The sequence below is a fragment of the Sinocyclocheilus rhinocerous genome, unplaced genomic scaffold, assembly GCF_001515625.1.
Source record: "Sinocyclocheilus rhinocerous isolate Xijiao unplaced genomic scaffold, SAMN03320098_v1.1 scaffold1055, whole genome shotgun sequence".
Taxonomy (NCBI): Eukaryota; Metazoa; Chordata; class Actinopteri; order Cypriniformes; family Cyprinidae; genus Sinocyclocheilus; species Sinocyclocheilus rhinocerous.
The window spans coordinates 640,018-659,610 of record NW_015658727.1 but is presented as its reverse complement, the minus strand read 5'-3'; positions in this window follow the sequence as shown (position 1 = coordinate 659,610).

The following is a 19,593-nucleotide window of genomic DNA, read 5'->3' as shown; positions in this document are numbered from 1 at the left end:
GTAACAAAATGCCATATGTTACTGATTTTATTATTATTATTAATATTAATTAAATATAACCATAACATATTGTCACACAAACTGTCAAAAACTGACTAAACATTGACAGCCTGCTAGTCTATTATTTTATTATTCTAGTCTATTATTTTATCAGTAACAAATGTGTGTTTTGGAATACATGTTTCACTGCATATTTTACTCTGAAAAGCATATAAGCTGCATTTGGTGCTCTTGGTTAAACAACCTGCATTTGCAGACAGTTGTGCTGCACACACATTTTGTGGGGGCCTATTAACCGCCATTTAAATTCTTTTTACCCTCCCCTTTGAAAAGCCTCATGCAATTGATTTAACTCCCATGCATGCAGTGCTTGTCCCCTCCGGTTAAATAAATGGCAAACAGTTTAAGTCTTAATTGATTTTCCTCTTCTGCCTTACACTCATCAGCCGCTGTATGTAAATCCTGTTTCAGAAAATTTAATAAATTAATTCAAGCGCAAGGTGACTTATAAGATTTTAAGTGTCTGACCAAAATGAGACTTGGTATAATTAGTTGAATGTTTAGGCTAATGATATTAGGGACAATCCATCAGGAGGACGTGGAGGGAGTTTCTAAGGGAGGGGAGGTATGAATGGGCAAGAGGGTGATATGTAGGGGAGGGTGAGCAGCTGCCATGCCATGGCTTGACTTAACCTCTGTCACTTTGATGGCCTTTGTGTTCGCTGCCACGCCAAAGGAAGAGCAGATGTCCCCAAGCCCCCTCCACACAGCTCTGATTTTATAATAAAATTAAAGAGACACTCTAATGCATGTATGCACAGGCATAAACCCACATCCAACAACCTCTGTACAATATGCTCAGGCTTACGGAGAAACCGGAATGCAGCAGGTCTATCGATACAGCCGTTTAAATGAAGTCTGGGTTGTCTGGTGGCCGCAGATATTGTGTTATTTCTTTGGCTGAATTAAGACAGTGTAATGAATGGGACACATTAAACGGTCCTTTTTTCTCTCCGCCCCTCTGCCCTCCCCCTCCCCTTCACCCATCAATGAAAAAGAAATCCTGTGGTAATGAATGTTAACCAGTCATGAAATTATAGTATCTAAACAGTGGCTTTAACAAGAGCTGGATCATGTGGAGGTCCACTCATGCAAACCATAATTTGACCAAAATAATTTTTAATAACTCATTGGATCGGAAATAAGGTATATGCATGTGCCAGCTTTAATTTCCGTACAGGTTGTTAAATGCAAACAAGAAAAAAACAAAAAAATTATTTGATTTTACTTTTTAATTTCTTATTTTTTTAAATAAATAAAAATACAATTAAATAAAATAAACTGAAACATCAGTCTGATTTTCTTTTCTATTTTCTTTTATTTTTATGAAATTTCTAATCTATCATTTATTCTTCTCAATAATAAAAATAATGTAAAAAAAAAAATTAAATACATACAAAAATGACAATAAAATTAAATAATAAAATTTAAAAAATGAGTCGCTTCAGGATTTTGTTTTTTGTAATGTGAAAAATAAATAAAAATAATTTATTATTTTCCCTATTTCTCATGTATTTATTTTTTAATAATAAAAATAATGGTAAAAAAATTTTCAATAATAATTAATTAATAAATAAAATAATAATATAAGTTTGATATTTGATTATATTTTTTAATGTGTTAAAATAATAATGAATGCGAAATAATACTATAAAAAATAACTCTTTTTTTCAATCAAATAAAAAAAAAGTCAGATGTTTCAGGTTTGTTTTATTTTTTGTCATGTAAAAAAATAGACAATGAATAATTAAAATGCATATACATTTTGAAATCAACCTATTCACCATTTCAGAAAGTTTAAATACATTGTTAGCATTGCACAGAAACAAATTAAACTAAATGAAATGAAGCCTCAATATACTCAGTCCTAAAAAGTCCTGAAAGCCCTATTCTAACAACCTCACGCTACGGCTTTTAACCGAAAGGGTTGTCCAAATAAAACACCTCTCCCCAAACTCTGGCAGAGGTTCAGAAGTCAATTTTTATTCAACTAGAGGAAGGATGAGCTGACTTAATGGAATATGTTAATACTTCTGATAGTGGGTCACAAGTGCCTCTCTTATTATTCTAAACTAGACAACAATGATGGCCCTAGAGTCCAGTCAAGCAGCTCCCAGATAGTGTGAACTTCTGAACCCCAGACAATGCCACTGTACCTGCCTCCGAGGCCCTCTTGGGTGGTCCTCTATGTGCAGGGAGGGCACATAGAGGGGGCTGTCTCAGAGACAAAAGAGATGGAACATTCATTAAGTAAATTAGCCTTACAGTGCAGACATTTGAAGAGACCCACCATCTCTTTTTTTCTCTCTCTGCCGCACAAAATGGGGACAAATTGTTGCGTCTTCTCATTGCAGTCGTATCATTTCCTGCAAGCCTTTGGTCATTCGGCTCACTCAGTGGTCAGTGTTATTCTCCCGGGTGACGTCCCTGAGCTTTCACAGTCAGGAATGCTGTGCTGTGGATTGAGTGTGCTGCCTGGCCATTGGCTTGTAAATGATTTCAGCTGAGAAGAGAGCAATGATAATTTGTAACTCTGAGTGCTATAATGGATTCAATTGTGTGGTATAATGCCCTGTGCTTGGATTTGGGATCACAGAATATCATATTCTTTAGAGCTCACACTGCCAACTTATACACGATGGTCAAACATTTGAGGTTCATTTTGACATACTGGTTGATTTTGATGTCAAAAAGAAGTATATAAAATGTATTATTTAACTTACAATATACGAAGGAGTGGAAAAATGTGTTCAAATACTCCATTTAATGTCAAAGAACTTTATATAAACAAAGTTTATAAATAAATAAGCTTTTTTTCACAAAATGTGTGATTTTCTGTCACAGTTTTTTTTCTGGTGATTAAGGGATAATACAAGACTTCTTACCTTATAGAAATGGGTGTCAAAAAAAAAATTACTGCCAGCAATGCCCACGAAAATTCATATTATAAAGGTGTGGACTGGACCATATCAAATATGTGTCTTAGCCATGTTTATCTTTATGTATTGAGGGGTCATGTAAAACAGGCTATTATGAGGATTATAATGCGTCAAGCATAGAGGGAAAAAAACAATTCTGTATATTTTCGGCTGAATTTCAAAGTGGGCAGCCCAGTTAAACCAAATATTATTGTTCACTCTGTTGCCTTTTTGTCCTTTTAATGGATACAGCAAATAGTTCACTCCGGCCTCACATTGACACAACCTGCACATCATGTGACAAAATCAAATGATAAATTACATGGCTGCCACATTTGATTAATTGTGGCTTTAACATACATGTTAAATGCAACAATAAAAGAGCCCATTATTCACTTTTCCGTTGCAACCCTCATAAAACCATCCAGCGTATAAATCCTCATAGGAAACCCATTTGAATTGAAATCAATTACTTTCCTCAGCGGGAAGAGGTCCCTTAGATGCCCACAGAGCGATACAGCTGATCCATAGAGTTTAACACAAGAGTTGTGTCATCACGTATCTCCGATATGAGCCTCTGTCGGTCATTGTTTTATTGACCCCCGTACCCCACCCCCTCGTGAAAAGCTAAAGTAAATGACAGCATTTTAAATAATCTGTGAAATTGCTGCATTAAGATAATTAAAGCCTTTAGAGGAGTTTATCCAGCTTTAAATGTCTTGAGAGGGCTTTGCTGTTTGCAGATGGATGTTGGCAGGGCATTTTGCTAAAGTGGCCCAATAAAAATTACCATGTAAAAAGAACCAAGACAAAATCTCGAATGGAGGGAGGAAAACGATTCCATTATTGTGCATGGAGGCTCAGTGTTTCTAACAAGAAACTTGCTTGAGGTTTTTTTTTTTTTTTTAGTTTATTTGTATTTTCAGCTCTTTTTTTTAAAATAAAAATATAAACAATTTTGTAGCATGTATCAAAGTTTTGGGGTCATTTTTTGTTTGTTTGTTTTGAAAGATATAAATACTCTGATCAATTTAATTAACCTTGCGGATTAAAAGTGGAAAAAATAAAGAATTACATTGTTACAAAAGATTTCTATTTCAAATAAATGCTGTTCTTTTGAATTTTCTATTCATAGAAGAATACTAAAAATATATCATGGTTTCCACAAAAATATTAAGCAGCACAACTGTTTTCAAAGCTGATAATAATGAGAAATGTTTCTTGAGCACCAAATCTGATTTCTGGAGACTGGAGTAATAGCTGCTAAAAAGTCAGCTTCACGGGAATAAATATTTTTTAACATAAATATTTTAATATAGCAAACAGTTATTTTATGGTTTAAATATATTTTAAATATTACTGTTTTTTTATTTACTTTTTTTTTCTCAAAAACATTTTTAAAAATCTTACTGACCCCAAAATTTGAAATCGTAGTGTATAACTTTTATAGGTTTTAATTATATGTTAAAAAGCACAACCAACTGGAAAAAAAAAAAACACACTTTCTACATATTTCTTATTTTTGCACTTTTAGAACCACAAAGTTCAATCTCATTTTTCTCATCAGTCTCAATGAAAACTCCCATAGTCTCAGGGTTCCTCTATCATCTTATCAAAACAGAGATGAAAAACAAGGAATGACTCAACAATCTGACACCTCATTAAAATACCAAACACTCACAATTATAAACTCTTCAGTTTGTGTTAGTTGATAAGGCTCAAAAGGTTGGAATAGTCCCTCTTACTTGAACTAATATTATTGTAATATGACGTGTTCGTATGGGCTAAGATGGAAAGAGTTTATGCATTTGTGGTAAAGCAACACCATAATGTGTCTATTATGAAGTTGGCATGCATTATAGACACTGATAAATATCACTAAATCAGATATCACTAAATATTTATATCAAATATTATTTTGTGACTGTACAAAAGAGAGACTTAGATTTAATAAACACATATATTCATGCATTTTATGCATAATAGAGTTGCACATTTTTACACTGCGGGAGTCTCATAAAACCCGACAAAATATGATCTACTGCCTCTCATTGTGAAATTACACTCTTTGGTCATTTGTAAAAGGAAGTGCTAAAGTGAAATGACTCAATTAGGTTACAATATACAGATTTCAGCAGCTGGGGAATTAATTGCGTAAGTGCTCATTAGGCATTCAGTTTAGGCAATTAGATTCCTTTTAGTCTGACAGAATAAATGACTTTCCAGTAATTGGACTTGTAGACAGCTAGCACCTGAAATGAACTGTATGCAAAGTCTTATTAAAATAAAAACATCAAATAAAAATTAAATGGAAAATGAATGAGCTGGAAGTGTGCAATAGATATTGTGAGGTTGCTGCTCTCTTTTATTTGCAATGTTCTCTTTCTTTGTCTTTCACAAATATTTCCACATGGTGAGGTAGATATGTGGGGGCGTGTTAGAATGAGCCGTTTTAGGGGGGCGTGGCAGAGTCTTAACTTTGATAAAGAATATCTCTTTGGTTTTGAGACTTTAGTCTTTGCAACTTCAGGGATCTTATCTATGCACAATCAGCTTGTAACACTCCAAAGAGAAAGGAAAACTTGAAATCGCATCATATGACCCCTTTAAAACACTTGGACGATTTCCCAAATCCCCCTTAGAACCCAGAAGCCCCGTAGATTCACTGAGTATAATAAAAATAGTTTGTTTCTTTTACAAATACAAGTTTATGCTGACAATATGCTGATTATTACTGGTTAAAAAAACAAAAGTCCCTACCCCATTGGATGAGTTTCTGTGTCATTCGCAAATAAATAGTTTGATAGTCAACTTACAAATGGATGGGAGAAAGTATTTTAATGCTGAAAAAAAAAATTCATCTTTAAAGGATGGACAGACAGATTAATTGGACACTGCTAAAGATCATTTGATAGAGGGTAAAACCCTACCTCTTTTACCTTGAACTATGTAAAAGAATGTGTGCTTGAAACATTTTTCCCAGAATTGATAGTGAACTGATTTATGGCCCTTATGGTTCGGTATAATTCATTTTATGCATATGACTTCTGTTACAATTGCCATGTAGGGCGATTATAGAAGTTCACTGCTTATATGAAACCATCGATAATTGTGGATTCATCACTGAGAGGTCTTATCATCTGGATGGAGAGAGATCAAATATTTTCTCAGGACAGGACAAAAATAATCTTAAAAGGCAATTGTCTCAGGTTGACTAAATCCCTTAAAGAACTGAGAGTCAAACATTTGAAGGATATTGTACAAATATGTGAGCAAGCAGAGGATGGAGCTGAACTGTTGAACTTTCTTAACCTTCTGGTGTGATTATGTCCATCATTATTTTCTTCTTGAGAATTTAAAAAAAGCAGTGGTGACCATCTATAAGTTTGCTCAATCAATGACACAAAGGCTTCAGTGGAAAATAAATACATTAGGAATGCATGGTATTTATAGTCAACTAAACATGAAAATGCATATGTATTGACCTTGGATACATGTAAGTTTAAACATACTGAATTATGTTAATTAAACATACAGAACTAACTTAAAAGCTATTAAAAGTTGATTCAACAATTTAGCCTAAAAGTTGAGTAAATAAATATAATAAATAATTAAAATAGAAGAATGACAAAACACAGAACAAACAAACAAAAACAATAGAAGAATCGCGGAGCTCAGCGTCCTTGCTGCCATTTGCGGCGCCATGCTGGATCAGATCATGAAGCTGTTAAATTAGCTGTTGAGTAAATTAATAAATACAAACTTGAATAATTGGATCTATATATAAAAATCATTAATGTTACTGAGTTTAAAATATTGAATTGTGTTAATTAAAAGTACTCAATAAAAGCTGTTAAAAGGTGATTTATGACACTAATTTACCATAAAGTTGAGTAGATAAATATAATAAATAATTAAAATAACATTTTAATTATTTAAACTACATGTTAAAAATTGATTGAATTTAAACATACTGAATTATAAATAAAAGCACATAATAACATAAAAGCATAAAAGCGGATACAACAATCTACCCTAAAAATAAATTATAAATAATTAAAATTACTATTATTTTATTTTTTATGTATCTATCTATCTACCTACCTATCTATCTATCTAATTTTTTTTTTATACAGAGCAGTCCCTGTCCTAAGTAGGCCCTTTTAGGCTAGGAAAATTCTTTTTTACTACTGTCCACAATTGAATCCATTTCAAGCTACTTTTAAGGACAAAATGACACCTGTAATTGTGTGGGAAAAGGCTTTTGGTCCCACAGGAGTGAAAGAAAGAAACAGAGACAGGGCGGCTCAGTCAGTGGACAGGTGAGACTGACACGCTGAGTTTCTCCCTTCAGGTGTCTGTCATGCTCACGGGCCAGATAATTAGATCTGAAACACATCACACACAGAGCCCAAGGAGCACAGTCAGGACCAATTCTGGGCTTGTTTTACTAAGTGACTGATGACCAAACTGGGGTCAGGAGTAATGAAGACTACAGACGTTGCTGGAGATCTGCAGGACACTTGTCCAGCAGAGAGGGGGGGCGGCTCAGTCCGTAGGGAGATCAATTCAGCGGGGACGAAGAGGACGAAAAGAGCTGACAGAAGACCACTCTGACACCAGGAGTAGATTCACAGAGATCTATTAAGCTCCAGGGCACAGGGCTGGATGACGTGAATGACGCGCATGGGAACCTGAACCGGCAAGTCGGAAAACACATTTGCCTCCCACCCGTAAACCCCGTAATGTTCTAATCTATTTCCTACTCAGAAATTCATAGTTCCCAGTTATTTGCTCACATGTTAAAAATCAAGGTGTCAGTAACAGAGTTTATTCCCCAACAGAAACATCTTGATCTACCGGGGAACGTCAACAGCTATATTTATGTGGTAATGAAGATAAGGAACGATGGCACACTGCGCACTATCTTTGCCTTTAAAGTCCTAATCAATTCCACCACATAGAGAGAGAGAATATTCAGTCAGAGACAATAAATTACCCACACAATCTAACCGTTTTGAAGTAAAACAAACATTTATAGTATCAAATAGTTTATTTAATACTTCCATGTCTATTCAAATGACATACTCTATGTTGAAACATTAAACTTTGTTTATTATCCCGTTACATTTATCTAACTCACAGGTTTGAATTGCCGTGACCTCACATTACACCCCATTTAAACGATTCACCCCATTAGACATCATCTCTTTGCAAATAAGTCCTCTGCCCGACTGCTCTCATTCATGTCTATCAAACGTTACCGAAACCTCTTAGGGTCCTTCTCTACTCAACAACCGTCACCTCGTGTGTTTGCAAAACAAAGACGTATGCAGTATATCCACATATCGATGTCAACACAACCACAGGTCATTTAGAAACAGCTGTGGCGTGCATCTGAGAGATCTGTATTACACTGAAATGAAGGTTAGAGGAAAAGCCCCTGTTAGATGCACGACCTCCGTCACAGAACACATTTTGACTGAATTGATCTGGATGATATGAATAATTTAGGAGACACCAAAGGAGGCAATATAAATGCACACATATATTCTAATCTCACAAGCCGTGTTGCGTAAATGCTCTGTTTTCTGCTCTCTTGGAGCCGTGGAGCACTGCCGCCTGCCCCTGGTCTAAATGAATGCCGAAATGTATCCTTCCTTCTCTATTCCACATTCAAAGTTATTCACACACAGGTGCATAATCATTATTTTGAGATTAAACTCAGGAAGGAATTTGTTTCCAGTCTCTCTATTTGGGGTGCAATGAAAAAAAAAAAAAGGATAACTTTTTTTGACCTTTAACTTGCCTGTCTCACTGACATCTCTCCTCTGGCTTTATCTGTCTCTAATCCCACTGACACCAGAAACCTTTTGTTATATACAGCTACAAATGTTTTCCTGGGAAAGAAAAAAAAAATTGGCAGACCACACATGACACTCAGAAATTGAGAGGCAATTCTACAAAACAGGTACCTTTTGTGTCCCTCAAATACAGATATCTCTAAAACTTTAACAATGAATAGAAATTAATATGGACATTTTCTAATAATAATAATAATAATAATAATAAACAAATGAAGAAGATAATGGGGAAAAAAACTTTATATTTGTGTAATATTTTGTCTTTTTATTTATATATTTATTATTATTATTACTATTGTTATTTTTCTCTTTCCTAAATGTGCAAATATGCACATTTCTACACAAGGAACTAATCTATAAATCTAAAAAAAAAATCTTTACTTCTAATTCATACTTTTGTCAAGAAGTGAACAATTAAAAAAAAAAAATCTTCATTTTTTTTTTTAACCACTTCATCATATTATATTTGTCAGTAAAGGATCAGCTTAGAGATAATTCATCCAAAAATTAGATTACTCTAACCATGTCACAAAATCCGCCAAATAAAAAGTGGACATTTGTAGAAATATCAGCATTAGATTTTCAAAGAATCTTGAAGTTGCAAAACCCAAGCACAATGCTTATTATACCTCCAACATCAACATGGTAGAAAATCAACGTATATTAAAATGTATTAATGCTTTAATATCAATACAATTTAGAAACACATAAAACACATTATTTGTCTAGAACATTTAAAATTGAATAATAATGTACATTAAAATCAGCTTATCAGTTTTATGGAATGATCCTCTCCATTACAGCTACTACTGAATTGTTTCTTTTAATCTATTTACCCCGATGACAATACGGCACATCTTGTAGCAATCATAACTGTACGTTTAGTAAACTATTAACAGCGCAGCATAGTCTGGAGAACATTAAATCTGTAATGACTCTATGGTGATGAGGAGATGGGGCCAAGCCGTGCATGGTTCAGCAGTTTCAGCAGTCTGAGGAGAAAATAGATTGGACGCAAGTAACAGATGGCCCATAGAAGTGTGTTCATCTGGACACAAACAAAGACCCTAGGAATGATTTAATGAACATTTTGGACCCTAGTAATGATTTAATGATCATTCTGGCCTCAACTATTATTTATATGGACATATAATCAACTGAAAAACCATATTTCAACACTGAACAACGAATGTCAAATGCAGACCTCGTCAGTCATGAAACCCTGTCAACAACAATCCCGACAACAATCCCGACCAATCGTATATTCCCACTGAGACGGTTTGTTTGTATGCTCCAACTCTAATATTTACAAATGCAGCTGTTCTACTAATACATCCATAACAGGAAATGGTATCTCTATTGAAATGTTTTAAATCAAAATCCTCATAAAAATGACAGGTAGCTGCTGTAACGTAAATTACACACATAATTTGCATGGCTCATTAGACTCTTTTGATAAATATTAGCACAATATTGCTTTCACTGAATCATGTTTACGCCTGTTTGTGGTAAACAAGGGAGGATGAAAATTAGAACGGTTAAATTAGGAGTTAATGAGTGGCGTGAGTGTCACACGTGCCGCGTGTCGTGACGCGTAAAGGGAATTCGGGGGGGGGCGACCGAGACCGCAGGTTAATTAATGGACTAAATCACACGTAGATAGAAAAGCACAAGGCTCAAGTTTAACTAGAGCAGCAGGGTATAACACTGACAGATGCCCTATTACAATGTTAATGATATCAGAACCCTGGACAAATAATTACATTCAAAGCTTTCCCTTGTAAAGCCACAATGAGCGGCACACCAAAGATGACTTTCTTGATGAGAGAGCAACTCAGCTGGGGACATATGTGGCACGAGTCGGCGGATTCCCTCAGCAACACCTCAAGAGCCATTGTTGTGCGTTCGGGGCCGCTGTGCCTCATGAAGAGGCTGTTTTAGGCCCTGATAAGGGAGAGACTGCTCCATTTAGCTGTGCCATGTGGTCTCATCAAAGGATCATTGCAAACCTTTTAATTTACCTCTGGCCCTGATTATCCTACTCCTCCCATTGTTCTGCGCTGGATAGGCTTGCCCTCGATCTGTGGTAACAGGTGCTGTGTTCATCAACATCAGCGTGGTATTGCACAGGCATCTGAACTGGATTTTTGTAAACATCAGTGTAATTTAATGCCAATGGAAGAGTGCATTGGATATCAAAGCAAAACGTGTTTTATACATTTGTATTTTTTTATGCATTTAGCAGGTGCTAAAAAAAAAAACATAATATTCCGTCAGACATTTGCACCGACATAAATATATCAGTGCCATTTTTTTTGTCTCAAGATGCACACCAGTAATGTTTTTTTTTTCCTAAGGCACGTTATTATAAAATATACTTAAATGTCTTAATTGAACTATGACCTAATCCTGGCTTAACCATAAGCCCTGGCTGTGAAACCAGGCACAAAAGAAGATATTTTGACAAATTATTTAGTGTTTTGTTTTTGTTACATCAATATAAGTCAGTGAGATCCAATGTTGTTGTAGACCCCATTAACTTTAACTACAGAAGAAAGGAGGCTTGGAATGAAATGAGGGTGAGTAAATAAATTTTCATTTTTGTTTGAACTATCCCATCAAGAATTTTAGTACTTTGAGTATATTAGTACCTTAGGTTACTAATATGGCCCCTTTAGGGGAAGCTAAGGTGCAATGGGCACTTCGTACAGTGCGAGTGATGCTAATTTCATCACCAAAATAGTATGCGCTTGCTGTACGCACACCACTGGACTTTTGTAACCGTGTATACTTTGTACGCGCAGGTCACACATGAGCATTGACTTAGTTGTGCACTAATCAGTTGTTCCACAAGGTTTCATCACTGGCCTGGGCCGTTGTTTCACAGTAGAAACTAGAACCTGAAACTAAAGAGATAGAACTACAAAAAAAAAAAAAATGGAGACTGCAACAACAACAGACGGCCGCATTGTCAAGCGATTGTGTGAGAGGGTTATGAGAGAGCAGCAACTTTAGTTTAAAAGTGTACAAAGATATTTTTTACATTAGTCATAACTTCCAGAGAAAAATAGAGCAGACACAGGACAAAGATGAAGCTTTCTAGAGCACGTGTCGACCGCCTGTGTTCGCATACACATCAAACGGACTTTACTTTGAAAGGCTACGTGTTTGACTGAACACATACGCAAGTGTACATGTACAAAAACGAAGTAAAATTTGGGCTTAACTTTGAGGGTACTGCCCCACTGATGAGGTAAAGGTAAAATGTTTGCAATTTTTTTTCTGACAGTGTAAATCACATAGTAGTCATATCTGAACATTCTTTGAAAAAAAGAATTGAAAAAACTGAAAAAAAAGATTCCAAAAGGGGGTTTTCACAGCAGTCATAGAACAACCATTTTGGACTCCCTACAGAACCTTTCAGTGAACAGTTCTTAAATCATCTAAAGAATCATCTAAATTTAATCATCTAAAGAAACTTTTTCCATCATAAAGAACCTTTTGTGGAATGGAAAGGTTTCATGGATGTTAAATGTTCTTCATGGAACCATCAATGCCAGTAAAGAACCTTTATTTTTAAGAGTGAATGTATGTTTTTCATGAACCATACAGTAGATGTGAAAAAAAGAACCATTATTTTTAAGAGTGAGTAGTAGCAAAGAGCATCAAAGAGAAAACAAGCTATAATTTAAATCAAATAAATCTCTGAAATCAGTCTGGCTACACACACTTTTTTTAAATCAGAAGTGAGTGCTCCAAACCATCTTTCTGTCTGTGAATACAAGAGTCTCTCCAAGAACTGCAATTGTATAATGTGATAAACCATCAAAGGTGATGTTTGTCATCTCACAGCTTTGAAAATGAAACACAGAGGAACATATTTGTGATGGAATTAGGATATTAACAAGATGCATTAACATCTAGTTGTTCCGTTCAGTTGTGTACACATCATGTGGATTTGATGCCATTTTTGTGCCATTCTACAGAGCAGCTCTTCCACTGTCCTCAAACATATTTTCTATACCGTCACATGTCAAATGCAGGAATAATTTCACATTATTTGACCCGTCCTGTGTGATGTAGACGTATATCATACAGGCATCAAGACAGAAGCAGCAGACAGACATCAAGAGGCTGATCAGAGAGAAAAGCGCTTCACATGTAGATCACAAGATCAGTGCTTTGGGTCACATTTGAAAGGCTGCCGTCATAATTCATCTGACCTCCACGTACCGTCGCTTCACATCCTGCAAGAACTAATCAACAAAAGGTAAAGAATGGGGTGGGGAGGCCAATGGCGCAAGATGGGGAAAAATGAAGAGAGCAGAGAAAACCAAAGAGCCAGAACATGAGTGAAATTTCTTTTTTAACCCCTGTCCATATGGCGTATTAATCTTCTCGTGACCTCCTGTTCAGTGAAGTGTCATAGAGTGATTTTCTCCATCTCGGGCCTCTCACTCTCCACACTCTTCCGAAACATTAAATATCACCTGCCGTGATTAATCCAAACTTAATTAAATCAATCAGCGAAACAATGGCAAGGCAATGAGGTATGTAATCATTGAAATAGTAAATTAAATGATGTAAGGGGCCGCAGTTTGCCTTATTGACAGTGATGGAGAGGAAACAGGGGGTCCTGGGAAGGCTGTGCCGGCCGTTCCGGCTGACCACATTGGCCCGGCCCCCTTCGGCACGCTGGGGAACTTTCCAATCTGCGCCGCCACGCTGGACACATTTGAATTAATCAGAGCCCTCTGCTGGCCCGCCACAATGGCCCCTGGTTTCTTATGGATGACTTCCATTTAAAAGCTGTTACTAGAGTGTGAAGAGTGTATCTGTGTCACTGAGCTAACCACATGGATACTGTACACATGAGCCACAGATGCTTTTCCAAGACTGAGATTTATGTGTAAAGTGTGTACATTGTGTTCATGAGATTTTCCAAGTGAAAACCATGTAATGTGATTCATTAATAGATGTTTAAAAACCCACAATCTCAGAGACTAATAATGTAATGTAATGTACTTTATTTCACCAAAACTTTAACAAAACTCATAAGTAAAAATTCATGAAGGACCTTGTGCTTGAAATCCACTGGTGAATAAGCAGCTCAAACTGAGCTGGATTTTGTAAACAAATGAGGATAAATATGATAAATAAACAACTGTAATTCCTTAATGGTTTTATTAAGAGTTATTTCAGTTCTTTAAAGGAATAAATATTAGAGAAAAAAAAGAAATGGACAACAATATTTGTGGAACATACTTCTGATTCACTAAAAAAAGAACCGACCTTTCAGGAAACGGTCTCAGAGAACAATGGTTGCACTATATGTTTCTGATTTACTAAAATCTAAAATCTTTTAATCAGTCATCAAAGTCATTAATTGGGAAATCAGACAACACTGTTTGCAATATATTTTTTTGGATTAAAAAAAAAGAACTGACTCATTAGAATCACTTGATCTGGAATCAGACTGCATTGGTTGTGCTGTAGACTTTTGATTCGCTAAAAAGAACTAACTTTGAAGTCATTCATTCAAGAATCGGACTACGCTGTATGTTTTATGATTCACAAAAAAAGAACCAGCTGCATGGACCGCACTGTCTGTTATAGATTCAAGCTCTAGATTCAGTCGCAGTTTTGCGGGGTTGTTATTTTGCTTCAAAATCTCGACCACCATTCACTGCCATTATAAAGTTTGGAAGAGCCAGGACATTTTAAAATATAACTCCGATTATATTCGTCTGAAAGAAGAAAGTCATATACACCTAGGATGGCTTGAGGGTGAGTAAATCATGGGGTAATTTTCATTTTTGGGTGAACTATCCCTTTAATAAGAATAAGATACTCTAGTATCCAAACCTGTCTCAAGCCTGGAAATGCAAAGGATTAACAGATGTTTAAGGGTGAATGACTAGTAGGTGATGCAATCAAACGCTTGAGAGAAGTGTGTGTGCACTTCCTATTACTACAAAAGCGAGTACAAACATTTTGTCATAATGGGCAAACATCAGCCACAGCTGGGATGTTAATGCTGGCAAATAAGATTATCACCAGAAAGGATTTCTCTTCTAAGCATTTGCCTCTGATTAGATTTCATCTCAGAAATGAATTGCCTTTTAGCAACGAAAGCTGTCACTGAGGGAGCAGTTAGCTCCTTATAACAGAGTTAAATGAATAATTACTAATACAATTACAATCGTAGGGGTCCTTCGTGAAAGTAAAGTAAATATGGATCACAGACAGTTAGGGAAAGTTAAGAGGTTAAATTCAGGGCACTTTTGGAGCCTGTGGTTTCAGGTTTCTCACTGAAAAGGCACATTATAAATAAAAACTGAACAGAATAAAGACATAGCATGAAAGAAATGACATTATATCAAGGGTAAAGAAAAAAACTCATGGCAGAGAAGTGACAATTAATGTGCAGTGAGGATAACCCAAACTCTGTGAAAGACAACCAGCTGGTTTAAGTAATCAGGGTTGGGTTAGGAAGAGCAAGGCCATGCAGGCCTCAGCTGGCATGAGGACATCTTAGAGAGGAGCAAGCGAGACGTGGGTGAGTATGGATCCTCTTGCCGTGCCTCCCCGGTCCATTCATCACCCAACTGCCGCTGACAGTGACGGATGGGTCAGACCCAAGACTGGCACCGCACCAGCGCCAGAATCATACGGCCCACGAGCCCACTGACAGCTGGAGCACAGTGTCAAGTGGCAGAGAGACGGCGGCCATTAATAACCCCCGTCACATGATCCGAACGGCGCACGGGAGAGGGGCCACGAGTCAGACGGTGGCCCGGAAGGGAGATGTCACCTCGAGTAAGGTGACAGTCATGCAGGCCTGCTCTTTAATCAAGTGTATGGAGATTGGATAATAACTATATCTCAGCCAAATTGGAGGAGGGCAGGGGACAGGGTTTTAAAAGAAGAGCTGTTTTTAATAGCTCAGGTTTGGTAGGTAAAGTTTAGGTAGACACTGTACAATTGCCTTTTCGTCAATAAGAATAAAGTATGTTGTTAAAAACATGCCCATTGTCACCAATGAGGCTATATGAAGCAAAAAAAAAACCTCAAGATAAAACCAAATAATTTTCATTGTAGTTAAAATATGAGCCATTTTTAGTTTTTGCCTTTAATTTAGCTAAATAAAATACAATAAAACATGCTGGTTTAATTAAAGTCCATTTAAAGTTAATTTACAATTTAGATTTTTTTGGTTTATAAAAATTAACACTAGTCTCCTTACAAAAAAAAACTGTCACTAGACTAGCATATTTTAAAGTTATTATTTTTTTTAATTAAGTCTTTAAAAGGTGTGTCTTTCTGTGGAAATATGTCTAGTGCCCCCTCAGATACATGACTAGCCATCCAATGTAATATTACAAGCACCAGTGGATAAAAAAAAGTTACTTCTGTGATACATGCAATATGAGCCTCAATATGCTTTAAATATGACAGGATATCATGGCATCTGAGATATCATATGTGCTCCACTTAAAGTGTTCTTCACATGACAGGGTTTTAATTGTCTTTCAATTCTCCTTGCCCAGAAGTATGCAAAGCATGTTGTAGAGTTGCATGTGCTTAAGCCATTTACTTTCATGCATTGTTTAGGACCCCGGATCCCTTAATCCAATTTACCACTGCAATCAAAAAGCCACATTTAATGCATATAATAACCAAACCTGTAACGCTGTCAACCATTTTGCATATCATTACAGAGAATTTTGCCATAATGAAGTTGCTTTTAATGGAATTCCAAAAAAACAACAACAGCTCTTATATCATCCAAGTATACATGCTTACTAATTTGATTAAAAATAATTCAGACCAAAGACAATCACACACTAGAAAGAGTGAACTAGATTTGTCCTCTAAGAACAAGGACTCTAATTTCAACCTTGGGCAGTGGCTCCCTTATTTGAGTGGGGAGGAAAATATCATTTCCTATTTCGGTGTGATTAAGGCAGAAAGCCACCTGGCCAAATGCAAAGTGATTTACTTGAACGTCCTCCACAGCCTTATAAATGCAAATTTGGCAGATATCAGAAGAGACAGAAGACCTAAAGTCATATTGCTAGAATTACACACTGTATGCTGTTATTTAATTACTTAAAATATTAAGTCTTTGCTACAAAAACCATTGTTTTAAACAATAAATATTATGTTTAATAAACTGTATAGATATATAAATGTCTAAAACACATGACAACCCCCCCCCCAAAAAAAAAAAAAACCTTACATTTGGCTGAATTTATGCTAGCGTGGTTTTATTACGCTAACTTGTTTACCCAAAAGCTATTTCTCTGTTAAATTTCCATTTATTTAAGCTTTGAGACAGAGACAAAATTTCTCCTGCCCTTGATGAGCATGAAAAAGATGAATATTGTTTAACGCCAGCTAAAGATCTCACATTTCATAACGGAGGGAGACAGACTAGGTTTAACTGGCGGTAAATGTTATTTACCATTTTTATGAAGAAATTACAGATCTATAGATCTAGATCTGCGTTTATAATTACAGTGGAATAGCGGCTTGATAGATTGGGTTCATCAATTTAGAAAGAGAGCAGAAATATGCTCAAGATGGATGCATAAATTGCACTTGATGGACCAAGTTTTTAATCCATTAGTTATGATTATTAGACTGCAAATTATAAAGTCCTCAGTTATAAAAGTGAAAAACATAAGGCTTTTTGATTTGGAAGCTGAAAATAAACATTCATATTCCAGTTCACATTAATATTCTGGGGGCAAATAGCATTTAAATGCAAATATGGATTCAGGAGGAGCGAGGGAACACTTGTGAGAAATTAAATCTAACTCAGAGAGAGCAATAACTAAATTACTGCAATATAAGCCTCTCTAAGTCTCAATACCTGAGATCAGCCTTTACGTGGCATCAACACCACAGATTTCACACGTCTTATGCATATCTCCTTTGCCCTCAAATTAGTATTAAGGTCTTTGTCGTTTTTTTAGGAATGTATGATATCAAAATTCTGGATGATAATGTCAATTAATGATAATGAATGTTAATTATTTTCATGCTATGGCCATTAAACAGGTAAATTATATCAACATTTTTGTAAATTAAATGATAAATAATATAAAAACAATATAATAATAATAATAATATAATAAAATTAATAGTTTGAATATTACTTTAATGTATAATAGATATTCATTTTGAAATCTGCTAAAAAAAAAGATTTTTAACCAGGTTATTAAATGATTAATGGTGTACATGACAGCAAAGGTGAACTATATAAAAGTATAATATAAAAATATTAAACTATATAAAAAAAATTTTAAATGCACAAACATGCACAATAAAATATTCAATATAAACTGGTATTGATGCAAAACTGATATGGTACCGATTTATTGTGCAGCCATATTTTATTGTTATAAATCAAAAAATGCCTCCACTAGCAACAAAACTATCTTGACTAAACCAACTGGCTCATTTTACTCCATTTTTATTGTGCCACGGGACACCTGCGGGAGCAGACAGCCAAATCGGTGGGATGGTTGAGGGGATTTGGGGGCGGATTTCTCCTTAGCTTAGGAACACTGAGCTCTTTTTTCCCCATGACTCCCATCTGTTGAGTGGTCATTGTCCGTAAAGTGTTACAGCTGCAAAGGACCAGTCCTACATTCTCCTGTGAAAAGGCTTTTTAACATATTCAAAACCTCCACAACCCATTATGCCAGTACTGTTACCAAGCCCTGATTTATTCATTGACTCTGCCTCAAAACCAGGCATTTGCACCCTTTTTAAAAACTTCACCCCCTACCCCTCCGACAGATTGGCTCCTCCTCTGGCCACCAACTCATTCAGCATTCTCCCTCTAGCTCTCTCTCTTTCGCACAGCCTCGTAGGAGAGTCCTAAACCCGTCCCTTCCAGGTAGAGATGACATGTTTTTTCGCTGCCACCCAGTTATTGTGTGATCACATCCTGCTTGGGAATTGTTCATCCGTTCACTCAGCTTTTGTGGCCAATTTCATGCCATGTACGAGTCTGTGTTTTTGTCCTTCATGAAGCTGTCAGCCACATAAAAGTGGCCTGACTGGGGTCGTGCCACAAGTGGTGGGAATGGGACATCACCACAGCTTCTTGGAGGAAGCCCACCCACAGTTCTTTGCTACGCGGGGCTTTAATTTGACTTCGATTTTTATTATGCAGGCCCCCTGAGGAGAGAACACTTTTACAAGCCTCCGTAAAGCCCTTTTTAATAATGGGCTGAAGGGGTGAAGAATGGGCCCGCCACTGCTGTTTGACCACTCATGGCATGCTCCAATAAAGTGTTGTTATTCATCCCTGCTCCCTTTCACTGAGTCACTATGGGGGGAATTTAGGCTGGGTTCTTATGCATAGAGTACCAAGAAAAGCTGGTGAAATAGATTTAATGGATCTCTACGATTCATGCACACATAAACTGAAGGTGGCCTTTTTCTCTTCACTTCCTTGGCCTCCCAGCTCTGTGCTTTTGTGAGAGACCAAAGGGTGGTGAAGCTTATAAGCAAAACAAGGGTCTAATTTCAAATGAATTGCAAGCGACCAACAGAGAAAGGACACATTGAAAATGTACATCAAAGATTGAGTGAGCAAATTTGTTTAGTCTGTATTATTTAGTATTTCTCTTTTGGATTTCAAGATGTAGAAAAAATGGGATGAGTGAAAATGAATTAAACAAGTCTTATTTTTTAAGCAAACTGCAAGCGACCATCAGAGGAAGGTCACAGTG